General features: G+C 41.5%; 1 protein-coding gene across 1 annotated transcript in view; it reads right to left on the minus strand.

Annotated features, from left to right (window-relative positions):
* Positions 1 to 14,837, minus strand: part of LMBRD1 (LMBR1 domain containing 1) — an 890,221-nt gene that overhangs the window by 713,257 nt on the left and 162,127 nt on the right. The gene's annotated exons all lie outside the window — the stretch shown is intronic.

The raw sequence follows: 14,837 nt of genomic DNA on the forward strand, positions 1-14,837 counted from the left end.
AACTCAGCAGAAGAAGCTGTGGCAATACTTTGCTCCCTATGCTTTGGGAACGTGGAATGTTTATAAAGTTTCACAAGAGTACCCGGGATTCCAGTAGCCATCTTGGAATCGGAATCGAGTTGGACCTATAAATAGGACACCCTTTTTCCATTGCCTCTGCTAGGCAATCAAAGGAGAGGAGAGACCTATCTGCCTGTTCCAAGTTCGGCAGCCAGCGTGAGTTGGTAGCTTATTGGACATGAGATTACTTATGGAGGGGTAGAGGGAAAGAGAAGCTGTTAGTGTAGCATGCATATAATCATCGAAACAGTTTAGAAAGCCTGAAATGAGCATACGATTCTAGAATAGAGATACTAATGGTATGGCCCTAGTCGGCTTGCGGCCAACCTCACTTTTACATGTGGCCTCTTGGTGAGCAGCAGAACTGGGCTAATGTTTACGCAACTGATGGTCAACATTCAGTAAGAATTTGAACAAATGGGCAAGCATATGTTAACTAAGGAAAAAAAGGAAAAGAAACACCAAGGGTGTCTTGCACCAATTATCTTTAGGAATACCATGGTTAAAGACATTCCATAAGCAAGCAAAAATATGATACCTATTCAAAAATCAAAAAAGTTCATTTCTCTAACAAGTGCAAGTGTTTCACCTTAGTAAATCAGGTTATATCACTGCATTTGGTGGCATTTGACAGAAGTGATAATTTTCAAACAGGAACTGAGAAAAGAAAACATTCATATCCTCCCCTATCTCGGACAACAATGCCCTTAATGAGCCAAGAAGCAAGTCAGTTGTCATTGGCACACTATGTGGCCTGGATTGATATTATACATGGAACACTATAGTCCATTAAATCAAACACAAGAAAATAATTTATACAGCGTACATCCTGAAATTATGCATTTCAAGGTGCACTCAAATGTGATAATGAAGAAAAAGGAGGCAAGGTGAAATAAAACAATTGACTAGGCTCACACAATTTGGTCCAGCACGGTTTCAGATTGTGCAATTCTGCCACTAGATGAGTATCTCTTTCGCTCTCTTGTTTTACATCAAATGTTAATAATTTGTATTTAATTCTTGATGCACAAGGTGAGACAGAAGCAACATAAAGGCTTGGTTTATTTTGGGCTAAGTGGTTCAAGAGATCCCTCGAGCTCAGCCAGAGGCAGACATGTGGCTCGAGTCTTCAGTGGCACGCTCACCTCTGTCACATATGGTAAATAATAGGACAAAGGCATAGAAAGGGTATGATTTGGCCATGGTCACCTAATTAGTCAGAGAAGGTGTACCATGATCAAAGAATTTTGTGACACAGGAGTACCAACACTACATTGCAGGGCTCATTCACGGTTCATAACTTTCTCACTACACCACATCTTAGTGAGTGGACTACGAGACAGGGTGTTCTCTCCCCAGGGGTAAAATGTAATGATTGTCGGGTTACAGTCCTGTTTCCACATACTTACCCCCAATGTTTAGTTTGATTTAAGTTCTTTCAATCTCTATGAAAAAGAAGGAGCAGAGAAATATGTTAAAAAGTGGCTGCCCAAGACCACACATTTGTCACAAGCGGAAGTTGGGATAAAAAAAAACCCTGCCTTCTGTTTCCATATTTTCCATCATGCTCATTACACAACTAGACGGGTGTGAGGGATTCTGATGGAGAGACTCAGGGACTACTCACACTAGAGAAATGCCACTGAGGTTTGGAATTTGCCCAAACATTTGATACAGAGCTCAAAACCAGCATTGTCTGTCCCCTTCAGTGAATTGAGCACCTTGCTGGGAGTCTTAAACAAGGATTGTTTTTAAAGAACTCCCTAATTTAACTAAGCTTATTTCTAAGCACTCCTAATGTTTACAGATAAGAGTCTTGGGGCCATATGCATCAAGGTACCAATTAGCGATTCTGTAATAGCGATTTTTAAGAAATCGCTATTTCAGAATCGCTAATTGGTATGTATAAAGAAAGTTGCTATTTTTTAGCGATTTCTTGATATTCCTTAATTGTGAATTCGCAAATTGCGAATTTGCAATTAAGGAATACTTTCCCATTCATTTCTATGGGCCAGGAGGCCCATAGGAATGAATGAGGAGTTATTCTCAATTTGCGATTCGCAATTTGCTAATCGCAAATTGAGAATAATTTCAAGGGTGCAGGGGTGTCCAAAGGACACCCCGTTGCACCCCTGAAATATGCATGGGTGCACATGTGGCGCACATACATGCACTAAGGGCATGTATGTGCGTCACATGGCACTTTGAAAAATGCAAAAATTTGCATTTTTCAAGGAATTCGCAACTTACCACCAACTAGAAGTTGGTGGTAATGTGAGATTCCTTAAGGCCATTTAGCAAATTTCTTTGGCTTCTTACATTGCATTTAAGGAATCACAAAATTTGAGATTCCTTAAATGCAATCGCAAAATAAGGAATCACAAATTTTGGGATTCCTTATTTTGCATGCAGATTTGGGTGATACATACCATTTTGCGAAAATGCGTTCGCAAACGTTTATGAACGCATTTGGGCATGATACATATGGCCGTAAAGGCATAGGGAAACTGTGGGGCCCAAGATTCTGTTTCATTCCAATTCAATATTCAAGTTACTTCCTGTGTTCACTTGAAGTAATTGCAGAAGCTTTTGGTGCACCTAGCATTGAAGTGCTATGTCGTGCATGTGTTCAATCCCAAGTATGAAAAAGAAACTATAAGAGGACATTTCATTGTTTGGAAGGGTTATCACAAGGGTACGTTTGGACAAGGAGTATAAAAAAACAAATCAGAGTAGGATTTAAATTAACCTAATATCTGTGCTCATAGAGACCAAGAAAGATTTAATGATTCAAATAAATACCAGTATTTGCATTAATCACAATCCATCTCTAATTACTTAGTGAGGCCATCGTGCTTCCTAGACACCCACTTCTGAAGACTTTTCCTTAAAAAGATCCAGCCCCCCTTCCTCACAGCCAGTTTCATTAGAACAAACTATAGAATGCACAGTTAGCCTGTTGAACAGATCGGGACAGAGGGAGTAATTAATCAAAGCAAGAGATGGACTGGGACTAAGGGAATCAACTATAAGTAATTGAAGCATTATTCAGTATTGTTTGACAAAGGTAGAGGTGAAGTCAAAGGGGTTGCTCTGCAAATTTCAATTAAGGATGCCCCCTGTGCCTCTACTAGCAAAGCAGACATCACCCTGATTGATCTATCCTAGGTTCACAATGGGGACGGGACACCCAATTTCTTATAAACTAAGGCGATTAGGGAACAAATTCATTTACTGAGGGTCTGTAATGAGGGCTTCCAGCCTCTCTGGCTGGTCCAAAGTTAAAGAATAATGAAGAAGAAGCTCTCCAATCAATTCTCTGGAGATAGATTAGGACAGGTCTTCTAACACCCAAAGAATGAAGGCTAATTTCTTTCGGTGTCTCTAGACTGGGGAAAAAATTGAAAAATTACCTCCTGATCTCTATGAAATGGCAAATGAATCGTAAGGATAAAAGATGAAGTGGGGAAAAACGATTCTGTCCTCCAATTCAGCAATGAAAAGTGGTCTACGGGACAAAGAACCTAGATTCACTAAAATCATGGCTAAAGAAATGGCCAGTAAAAAAAACACCTTCAAGTTAAGGATTCTAATTTCCACGGATTCAAGATGCTCAAAGGGAGGATTTTTCAGAGCTTGCAGGACTAACAATAGATCCCAAGCCAGACAGGGAAGCTGTAACGGAGGACAGATATTACTGAAACCCTCAAATAATATCTGCACTAAACCCTGATGATCCTCTGGATTATATCAGGAGGCTCTGAAGGCTCGGATGGCTGGCCAATGGATCTTAAAGGTAGAAACACTGAGAAAAAACAAGAAGCCATCCCATACAAAATCCAGAATCTGGATCAAACCTGTACTGTATGGAGGCAACTACTTAGAAAAGCACCATCTCCTGAATGTTACCCAATGCTTTAAGAAGGAGGAAAGAGATGAAGCTATCCTAGACGCTTTAACAGAGCTCGCTAAAGAATAAGACAAACTCCTCTTTGTTAGGAGGGAGGGCACAATCACGAGGAGTCTTTTCTGTTCTATCCTCATCTCCTCTAGTAAATGAAACCAAGATGAGGGAAGCCAGGAAGGAGCAATCAAGACAAGCTGAGCATCCTCCTGCCTCACCCAGACAAGGAACCTGAGAATCAAAGGAAACAAAGGGAAAGTATAGCAGAGACCATTTGGCCATGGACATGAGAAAGCACTGATGACCAAAAATTGGTCTTCTATACCCTCAAGCAAAATTGAGGAAGGAGGGAATTTTGGGCTGGTGTGAATAAATCAATTGTTGAAAGCCCCCACCTCTGACAAAGCAGAAGAAATACCTGGGGAGACAGGCAAAACTCGTTGGATGTTGGGATCTCCTTGCTCAATTTTTCTATTACTACACTAGTGATGTACATTGCTCTAGGAAAGCTGATCTTCTCCTAGACCAACACACATATCTGACCTGAAATCATTTACAGCAAAAGAGCCTTCATTCAATCCTGGTTGATATAAGATTTCACTGTCACATTGTCTGTTCTGACCACAACTGACTTACCCAATAGTAGAGGGCAGAAGGTTAGAAAAGCCAGACAGATTGCTTCTGGCTCCTTCTTGTTGGATGATTTCACTCTCTGGGTGAGGGACTATAATCCCCAAATGCAATAAGATTCTATCCCCGCACCCCAAACTCGTTTGCTGGCACCCAGCGTCACAAATATTGGAGGCTAAAGACATAAAGTAACCCCTTTCTGAACGTTCTCCGAGTCCATCCACTGCAAACGTTCCTCTTTCATGTCCTGAGGAATAGGACTCCTGAGTGAAAAATAGGCAAATAGGAGACCAATGCTGAAGAATATGCTTGTTTTATAGAAAACAAGGAAACCCACTAGGTAAATAAGGACCATGGGTGTCAACTTTAAATTAGAACCAATGGTCCTTAAAAGACATTTATAACAAAAAGGATGAATATAGACCAATAATTAGTTCTATATTTTAGGATGTCCAGCTGGACAACACAATTTAATAAATCAAAGGAATGTTTAACATATTCAAGAACAAGCAACAATAGAGTAGGACACAGTCATGTATCCTACACATGAAAACAAAAGACAATTACATTCGAACATATAGGGTTTTCAGGCAAAAAACGGCGGAGGCTTAAAGTCAGTAACAATAAATTTCAAGCTTTCCAAAACAGTATCCACACTGGTTTTAACACAATGGTTTGACGTGTGAAAATGTTACATAGGTCAACGACGTTTCGATCCCTTTCAAAAGGATATTGGGATCATCATCAGGACGGTATGATTACATGCCTGAGTGTCACAAGCTGCCTTGGGTTTTAAGAATAACGCCTGGCAGGCTGGGTGACCGTTGCAAAAATTAGTGCCCGTAGAGCAAGGACCAGGATACTGTGCTGCTCGGCTCAAAGGAGCCTGTATCTAATTTAAATGAAGAATATGCTTGATCAGCCTGTTCAGATAGAACATTAACCATGGCACTGGAAACGCCTTTACAGCTGGGTACTGCTGAACCTACATCCATGCTGCTGCTGGTGGATAGTCCATCGCGATGAGGTCGGAGATAAGGCTCTGCATCTTCACGACTCTCTTGTCTAGCACAGTCACGAACCCCTAGTCTGTAAAAAAAATGGCTCCAATAAAGATTTGATGCTAAGTGGCTACTACCTGAGACTTATTGAAATTTAGGGCAAGAGACCTTCTCCAATTATGCACACAGCATCGGGAATGGAATGCCCATGACAATCGGGGCTGACCCAACCATTCTCAAATATAAGAACGACGAGAGACACAACTGTTGAACAAGCATTGAAAATGCAATAGGTCTCGCTTTTGATTAAGTTGAAGCGATTTGCTTTGCTAATGGTATTGTATAGAAAAGCAAATGGCTTTAACTTAATTAAAGGCGAGACCTATTGCATTTTCAATGCTTGTTTTTTTTAACTTTCCCAGGCTTCTACTACATCTGCTCACACTGCTTAGGCCCATTTCACTGCCAAGACAAAGATGTCTTCCTACAGAAAAGGCAGACAGCTTCTTACAGTATGCTGTAATGCTTGCTTATTATTACTTAGTTGTATAAAGCAGATGATTTGGCCTTAGTTTGTGGAATTTCCTATTAATACCTCAGTACATTTCTTTGCACTATGTAGGCATTATCGGATTGGTTTTTTCAACTTAATCTATTTGGTTAATATGATCAAATTCGAAATGATGTAATAAACATTGCATGTTAATATACAAGAGCTATGCAATGTTTTACTACTAGACAGGTGCAATTATCTTACAGACAACAGGGTCATGATTTGAATGGTGCATAGCACCGGGCCCTAAAGTTGTCAGAACTCCTCTAAACTCACAATATTGCTGTATTTGACTGCTAAACAGGCAGTCGCAATTGCAGTTAAAAGGAACTTAATTTGAATGGTACAGCAGGTGCAGTAGCGCCAAGGCAAAAGCTCTAGGTAAAAAAAAAAATAGGGGCCAGGGCCCTCGTCAAGAGGACACTGCAGCTTGCACTATTAATTGTCCCTGCCAGCGCTGCCCATGAAAGTAGCAACACGGCTACCAATCATCACACACATTGTGACAATACTATTCCAGGCCCCAAAGCTACAGGAATGGTTTGGGTGGCAGGTATTAGTCACTGGTAATGTATATATGAACAGCTTTTGTTGTACTCAGACTGTCATAAGCATTTGTGCTGACATGCTTTATTAGATCCAGAGGGAAAGGATTAATGATGACTCCAGTGCTTAATTTGAGCTAGTGGTTACCAGTGCTCGGCACCAGCACTTAATTGTCAGCACAGTGAATTATCTATCACTTTCTAAGGAACCGGTATACCTTCCAACTGTCACTATATTTAAAACTCTGTGTTGAAGCGGAAAATTGGTAGTTCTGAAAAATTAAACATAATACATGTGTAATCAATGTTATTTAACTTGTGGCATAAGCTCACTTTCTCTATGGTAAGGAACAGCCTCCTAGTTGTGAAATCCTGCAAACCTGCTGTCTGCCGCTGCAATACATTCAAGACAACTTTTGCCAAAACTATAATGCAACTAACAATCATCAGTATTACATAACTGACACTGAATAACAATTAGTTTCTTCCCTAAATATCTTTGCTACCTTAAACATCTTACGTGCATGGTGACTATATCAAGAGTCTTTTAAAGTAAGAAAGCTTCATGTAAATAGAATTCAATAATGTTCAACAAAATAATTAAATTCTTTACTTCTTTAAGGTGTTTCAGTAATGAAAACTTTCGAGTTTGTTTCTCCAAATAGAATGCTTCCATGTGTGCAGTTTCCATTTCCAAACATGTTTCTTAGAAAAGAAAAAAATGGCTTAACAAATAATTACAGCATATTGTGGTGTGTTATGCACCTTATCTATGCATCACAAGATACAGGTGTGAGGAAAGGAAAAGTAGGTTTTAGCAAAAATACATATTAAATAGCTGCTCCTCAAAGCAGCAAAGACAAGGGTGGTGACTGAATATCTTAAAGTAGTCCTGCATTCAGCTGATCTACTTGGCAATGAATTACAGAGCTGTATGACCGCAATTTTGATGGTCCTCCATTGAGTCTCTGTATCAGCAACAAAATAATTCGAAATTCGCTGTCTAGTTCACCAAGTCATCCGTTACGTCAGTACACTACACATCAATTTACTTAACATTTAAGGAAATTCTAGTGGTGTAATGAGCAGGAGCTCCCTCCTTCTGGAAATCTCTAAATGAAGGGTCTCTGCTGCTCAGAAGCAATCGTTCGCAGGAGCTGCCATCTCCTCAGGTAACTCGTTGGCTCAATGCTCACATGTACAGACAAATTCTGGTTGGGCAATAAACTTTTCCTAGTTTTTGACAACCTCACCTCGGACTCACTACCTTAGTTTAATCGTCCTCTGCCATTTCAGAGCAACTTTTAAAAAAAAGATTTTTTTTAAATAAATTATTTGACATTTTCTTGTATACATTTCGCAAAACAAAACAGTAAGGCCTCCTGCCCTTCATGCCTTAGCCCCCCTCTTCCCACTCCACCCCCAAATCAAAATTGAAGCCTATTGTTGAAGAAAGTCAAGAAACAGAAGGCAAAATACATATATGGGCAAAAGCATACATACACATACATCGTGATTTACACCCTTAATTGATAGTAAGAAAAAGAAAAAGAAGGACGTCAGGGAACGAGCTCCCATCCTCCTTATCTCGAAATGGCTTCGATAGCCTCAATCTCATTAATCCACAGCCTAATGGGGGCCTAGATCTCAGAGCTTCTCAGAGCTTCTTTTCTGGGCTCTAGGTCTCCTTCGTTCATATACGGCCATTCCCCATCGGTATACTGCTAGAAGTCTGCCCAGCCATTGGTGCTCAGATTGTGGCTCAGAATGTAGCCAGAGTCTTAGTACAGTCATAGCCGTAAATAGGAATATCAGGGTCGGCCAAGGCACCTCCAGATTGCTCACACTTAAGACTATCAACTGGGGGGTCAAATCGATCGCAAATCCCAGCTGTTCTTCCAGGCGTTTAGCTACATCCACTTTAAGAGTATTGAGCTTGGGATAGGTCGTGAACATATGGACGATATCAGCTGCAAGGTACCCACATCACGGACAGTGAAGACCAGAAGTTCCGCCCCCCCACTTGGAATATCTGAGCTGGAGTGATATATAAATTAAACCAGGTTTTAAAGCACTGTATCTGCTTATTGGCCGCAATGAATGCTGTTTGAGCCAAGCGGAGCAAATCTTCACACTCTACAATCCCGGCTTGTAAGAAGTCCTGCCAGTGGTCCATATGTTTCATGAGATCATCCACCATTTCCTTATTTAATCATTTATATATAGTAGCCAATGTTGGTGGAGACCTCAGCAAAATGTCTATCAGCGTGACCCTAGAGAAACCAGCCTTTCCCCCTGACTTTTTAACCAAGAAGTCTCTTACTTGCAAGTACTTAAAAAATTGGCTGTTCCCTATCCTGTACTTATCCTTAATTGCATCGAAGGGTAGTACCCCCCCCCCTCTTCCACGAAGTCCCCGATTTTCCTCAATCCCCTCTCATCCCAATATTTCATGTATCCATCAGGAAAGATGGCTGGGAGTAAGTCATTGTTATACATGGGAGTGTATCTGTTACCCAGCCCTGTCCAAACTTCTCCGAACAGCTGACCATGCCTTAAATGCGCCAATCAAGATCTTGAATCTGACCCTCTTAAAATAAGCAAAATCAATATGGAGCATGAGACATCCTCTAGCCTCTGTTCCTAATATTAGTTCATATATAGAGACAGAAGGCTCTTCCTCTAAACCAGCTTGTTTCCCTGTTAATAGGCCTGCCATCTGGTGCAGCATTGCTTCCCAATAGTATAATTGGAAGCTGGGAACAGCCCAACCTTCCCGATCCCTTGGGAGAGTCAAGAATTTTAAAGCTCCCCAGGGGCGTTGGACGGCACATAACTACCTAGAGATCAGCTGGTTTAAGGCTTTGAACCAAAAATGATTAGCGTCTAAGAGAATGGCTCTAAAGAAGTATAACATTTTTGGTAAGAAAATAATTTTAATAGCATTACTTCTCCCCATCAGTGTAAGATTCAAATTATTCAAGCTAGCAAAGTCCGTTTTGAATTTCCGGAGCACTGGATCCAGGTTTAACTCAACAATTTTCTCCACTCCACATTCGCCGTGATCTCTTCCCCAAGATACCTGGCATTCAGGACTACTCGGTTATCATTTAATTGAACTGTGCTGTCCTTCACAATTTGCGTCTTGCTTTGATTAAGCTGATACCCTGAGAAGTGCCTAAAGTTGGCAGCTTCCCTTTCGATTTCAGTAAGGGCATCCCTCGGATTTGGGGTAGTGATTGCCAAGTCATCTGCATTGGCTAGAATTGTGTATCACCCCCCCTCCTTATTATGCATAACCAGAATTCCATTGTTTCCCTCAATCTTCCTAATTAGAAGATCGATATAGAGGGCAAACAACAAGGGGGAGCAAGGGCACCCTTGTCGTGTACCCAGAGTGATCGTAATTGAATCAGACATACCACCCATTGCCACAACTCGAGCAACTGGATTCCGATACATGGTCTGTACTGCACTGATAAAACCCCTACACAAGCCTTTCTTCTCCAGTGTAGCCCACAGAACAGACCAGGAGACCCTATCGAAGGTTTTGTGCGCGTCCAGCAAGATCAACGCCAAAGGGTCTCTGGCAATCTTTGAAGAGTCAAATGAAGCGATGGTTCTCCTGATTAGGTCAACCGTACTGTGGCCAGGGACAAATGCATGCTGGACAGGGAAAACCAGCCTCTTAATTACTTTAGCCAGTCGGCTAGCTAAAAATGTGGCATATATTTTAATATCGCTGTTAATCAGCGAGATTGGGCGATATGACCCAAGTTCGTTAATGGGTCTGCCCTATTTTGACAGACTTCCATGACTCAGGCGCCCCCCTCCGATTGTGCACTTAAAAATATCTCCCTCATAAATTGGTGTAGGCAGGGTGCACATTTTTTATAAAATTCACACGGGATTGAGTCCATGCCAACCGCTTTCCTTGCTGGAAGTAAATCAATTGCCCTCCTTACATCATCTTCTGTTATTGGTGCCTCTAAAAACTCTTTCTCCTTGAGGGATAATCGTTCTGCTGGTAGGCCCCTTAGATAGTCCTCTTTTTCTTTGTCCTCACAATAAGTGTCCTCAGTGTATAGCAGCTGGTAGTACCTCTGAAACAAGGAGTGCACAGCAGCAAGCTCTGAAATGAGGCCATCAAGCGGGTCCCTAATTTCAGAGATGCCCCCCTGCACTATCTTTTCTCTGGTGCGTACGGCCAGTAAATGACCGACCCTTTCGTTGTAGGCCATAAATCTCCCAGCAGATTTTTTAGCTGAAAGATCAATTATTGCGGTTTTCCCTACTAAGACTCTAGATTGTGCTTCATCCGTGTCTCCCCCTCCTGCAATTGTCTCAATCAGTTGATTTTCCACTGCCGCCAACTCCGTGTATAAGTGTAGTGTAGTTCCTATTTTCCCAATAGGCTCTGCGCATTGGAATAATACCTACAGCAGTAAAGGCCTAGACCAGACGTTAACTAGGTCTACTACTGTCGATACTAGACTTAATTTTTGGGTTTGCCAGCTTAGCTCAGAGTTCGCTAGAAACTTTCTCGAATGTTCAAGGAGGACTTAACTTCTCTGATTAGACAAGAAGGGATTTAGTTTCTGACAACCATAGAACATGACAACTTTGCTCTCCCCTAATCAAGAGTGTATCTCCAGAGTCGTGTGAGCACAAGGCAATTATTTTACTCAGTCAGTACGTGCATTCTTAGTCTCATCAGAATGTAGAGAAAAGGAAGAGAGACGGGCGTGTTCAATTAAAAGGTGTTATTTATTGATCAGTCTCTTTTCTCATACATGAGAAATGGATCGATATTATTGCAATACTTATAGTTAAGTAAAGTGCATACATTAAAAGCAATAGTATAAAATAATACTGTAAAAACATTGATATGGTTTCTGAGCCATATGATGTTTTAGAATGATTAAAATATATTTACATACACATATACATTTGACTAAACGTACTCAACTGGTGTTTCTAAATACGCCTACCCCGTGTACCTGACCTAAGTCTAATGCGTGGGCGGGAATAGAAAGTTACAGTTTAAGTTAAGTTTGTTTATGCCAAGTGAATAACTAAAGAATTCTCTGTGAGGGGTTATTCAGTTCTGTACCTGGAAGTTAGGATGAATGAGGAATGGTATCTCTTTCTCTGGTCTCGATATTCCAGGCTGCCTGCGAGGGCTACCCGGAAGCGCCGGTGCTGGGTCTCTCGGCTTGAGATAGCAGCGCGTCTCTCAGCGCGTCAGGAAGGCGGGGCTGCTGCCAGCGGGGTCTGCTCTGCTTCTGGGCTTCGGCAAGTGTGGCTGCTCCGTCTCGTCACCACGCGTGTGTTTGCATAGGGCAAGATCGGCAATATTTATAGCTTAAAGGTGCCGAGATTGACGTAAGGATGGACATAGATACGTCAATAAAGATGTCATACGACTTGCTCGTTAGCACATTCTTTACTAAAGTTCTCTGTGAAATCAAAACAATGGCCGCACGGATTTTCCAGGTTGTCATAGGTTTGATTTGTTATGAGAACGTCGTATGCCTTATCAGGGGCTGGAGGAATGTCGCTTGTCTAATTAGATCTCAAGCGTTATGACCTAATCAGATAACACGTTCCTGTGCCGTAGTGTGACTGCGTCAGATAACTGTGGTAAATAAATAAATAATACCCTATTTTTGACTAGGCATATATCATAACAGATAGCTCAATAAATAAGAGTCAAGATTCGAGGTAGTAGGAGTTTGCAGGTTTAATACAGCATAAGGACAGGAACAGGACAACCTGCATAGACAGGGGCCCGGCAGCTGCCGGGGCTAGATCTGGGATGAGCGCGCTAACTTTTAATAACAATACATGAGCATTTATACATAACGCAAACACATAGCATTACATTGCAGTAGGCGTAGCAGTGGGTGGAGCAGAAGACGTGACGCGTAGCAGTCGCGAAAGATAAGAGTAAAAGTAGGTGTAACTGGGCGTATACATAGACATGTGGTGCAGACGTAACAGAATATGTCATGAATGGGGCGGAAACATTGGAGGGGGCTACCTAAGGAGCCGGGACCTCTAACCTGGTGGTGCGCGCAAACTGGCAATGACGTGTTACTAGGAGAAGCTGGGGGCTATGAACTCTGTGCTAGGAGCAGAGACTAAAGTCTGGAGGGTCGGAGCGACATGTACCTAAACCCTATCTAGTATCTAATGTTTAGGGAACATGTTGATATAAACTAGAAGTCATGAGGGGAAAAGCTAACTTGACTTTAAGACTGGACCATGCATTATTCTACATGTAGTGCGTGATGAAGAATATTAAATGACCATTAAATACAGTATTTCTCTAACGTGGAGACGAGAAGGCTAGACAATGACGGAAACTATTGATGCAGTTCAGTAGCTTAGGAATGCAGAGAAGGAGGACTGAACTGATAACTGGACTTTTGGCAGACTCAGAGGCAGAGCCAAGCTGCACCGGGCACTGCGAGGCAGGAAGTAAGTGAAAGGTCGAGGATACAGGTGGGGGCTGGATCGCTCCTCAGCAAGGCTTCAGGAGACAGGAGCTGAATCTGATGTCCGGGCCCTTTTGAGGCCTGGAAACGGGGACTTTATAATGAAATAACGTGCACACTGAGAAACGTGGCAACGTAGCTTTACATAGGCCTGATATTCGTAGTATTCACGAGGACTGAAAACTAGCATACTAGAGGTGGACACAACTGTAATTGCGTCATTAATCGGACATGGGGAATAACATATGCATATTGGTCATGCACACATAACATATGATGGATGACACGTAGGGACACAGAACATGACAAAATTTACTTTTAAATTTAAATTTAAAATTTACTGCATCATGGGGGCTTTTCTTGCCTCATGGGCTGACTGTTAGTTAACTTGATAGTTAGTTTAACCAGAACAGGGTCAGGAATAGGGGGATTGATTCAGAACCTATAGGAATACACGACACCCACTCCACGCTAACTATGGTCATATTTACTAATCCATGCATAGTATAACATAGTACAACATACTATAGAGTATAGTGTATACCTTACCACCCCAAAATACATAAAAGCATTTTGAAATTTTCAAATATACTGAAAAATTGCAGTCATATATATTGTATGCACTTAAGCTATGAATTAAATGCAAAAGTAAACACGCATTTGTATGCATTATTGCTAATTTGGTATTTGAGAAATACACATGAAATGGCTCTTAATATGGCTATACAGAAAGGAAGTCCGAGACCATTTCATCACATAATAAAATATTTATGAACATACCAGCGGGCAACTAAAGATCATAAAGTATCTAAAAATAGAAATCTTAGTTCTCTAGGAATAGTTTCTTACTTTAAGCAGAAGATAAGTGTCCCGAAAATTTTGTAAAAAATAATTAGGGGCTGCTAAAAAATTGCTGTCCGTGAACTGGTGGGAAAAATTGTTCATGTGACTTTATTTTTAAAGTTGAAGGCCGAATTCAGGGAACGCCGTGTGCGAGCTTGCTCAAAAGTCTCTATTTCTGTTCTGGAGAGAACATCATATCATTAAGGCTTTCGAAAAAACTGTCAACAGCTTCATGGGAAAGTTCCACTAAGTCGGAAATAGGTGTAACCATGCATTCGTGCGCATGATTGTCTCCATTGACATTCTGATTCGCATTGCTGACAGAAGGTCGTACCTGTTCGATGCTGCTTTCATCTTGAACTTCACTACTCTTCAATCGTAGTGGTGAAGATTCCACGAATGCCGTCATCAGGATTGGCAGCCTTTGAGGGCAGCACAAAGCATGAACCTTGGTAGGAACCAACAGTGTATCTGCATCCACCGGCGCATCTGATTGTAGCGTCAGACAGGTGTCTAACACGCATTCTTCTCCGCATAGCAGACACCTTAGTACAGGTAAAACACACCTTTGCCACATTGGTCGAAATGATAGAAACCAAGTCATGTTCAGGTCTCTAAGCCGGGAGAGTCCCAGGATTTTTGATATCCGGTCCCGGTATCCAATGGCTAGGATTGTATCTTCCATTGTCGCGAGAGTTTGATCTGTGACATGGGTTGCCATAACGAAAAATAAGGACTAAGAATAGGATTCCTGCAATTAGTCCCAGGATCAGGGGAAGTCCGCCAAAAATCGAATGGACG

The sequence above is a fragment of the Lissotriton helveticus genome, chromosome 6 (genome assembly GCF_964261635.1).
Source record: "Lissotriton helveticus chromosome 6, aLisHel1.1, whole genome shotgun sequence".
Lineage (NCBI taxonomy): Eukaryota > Metazoa > Chordata > Amphibia > Caudata > Salamandridae > Lissotriton > Lissotriton helveticus.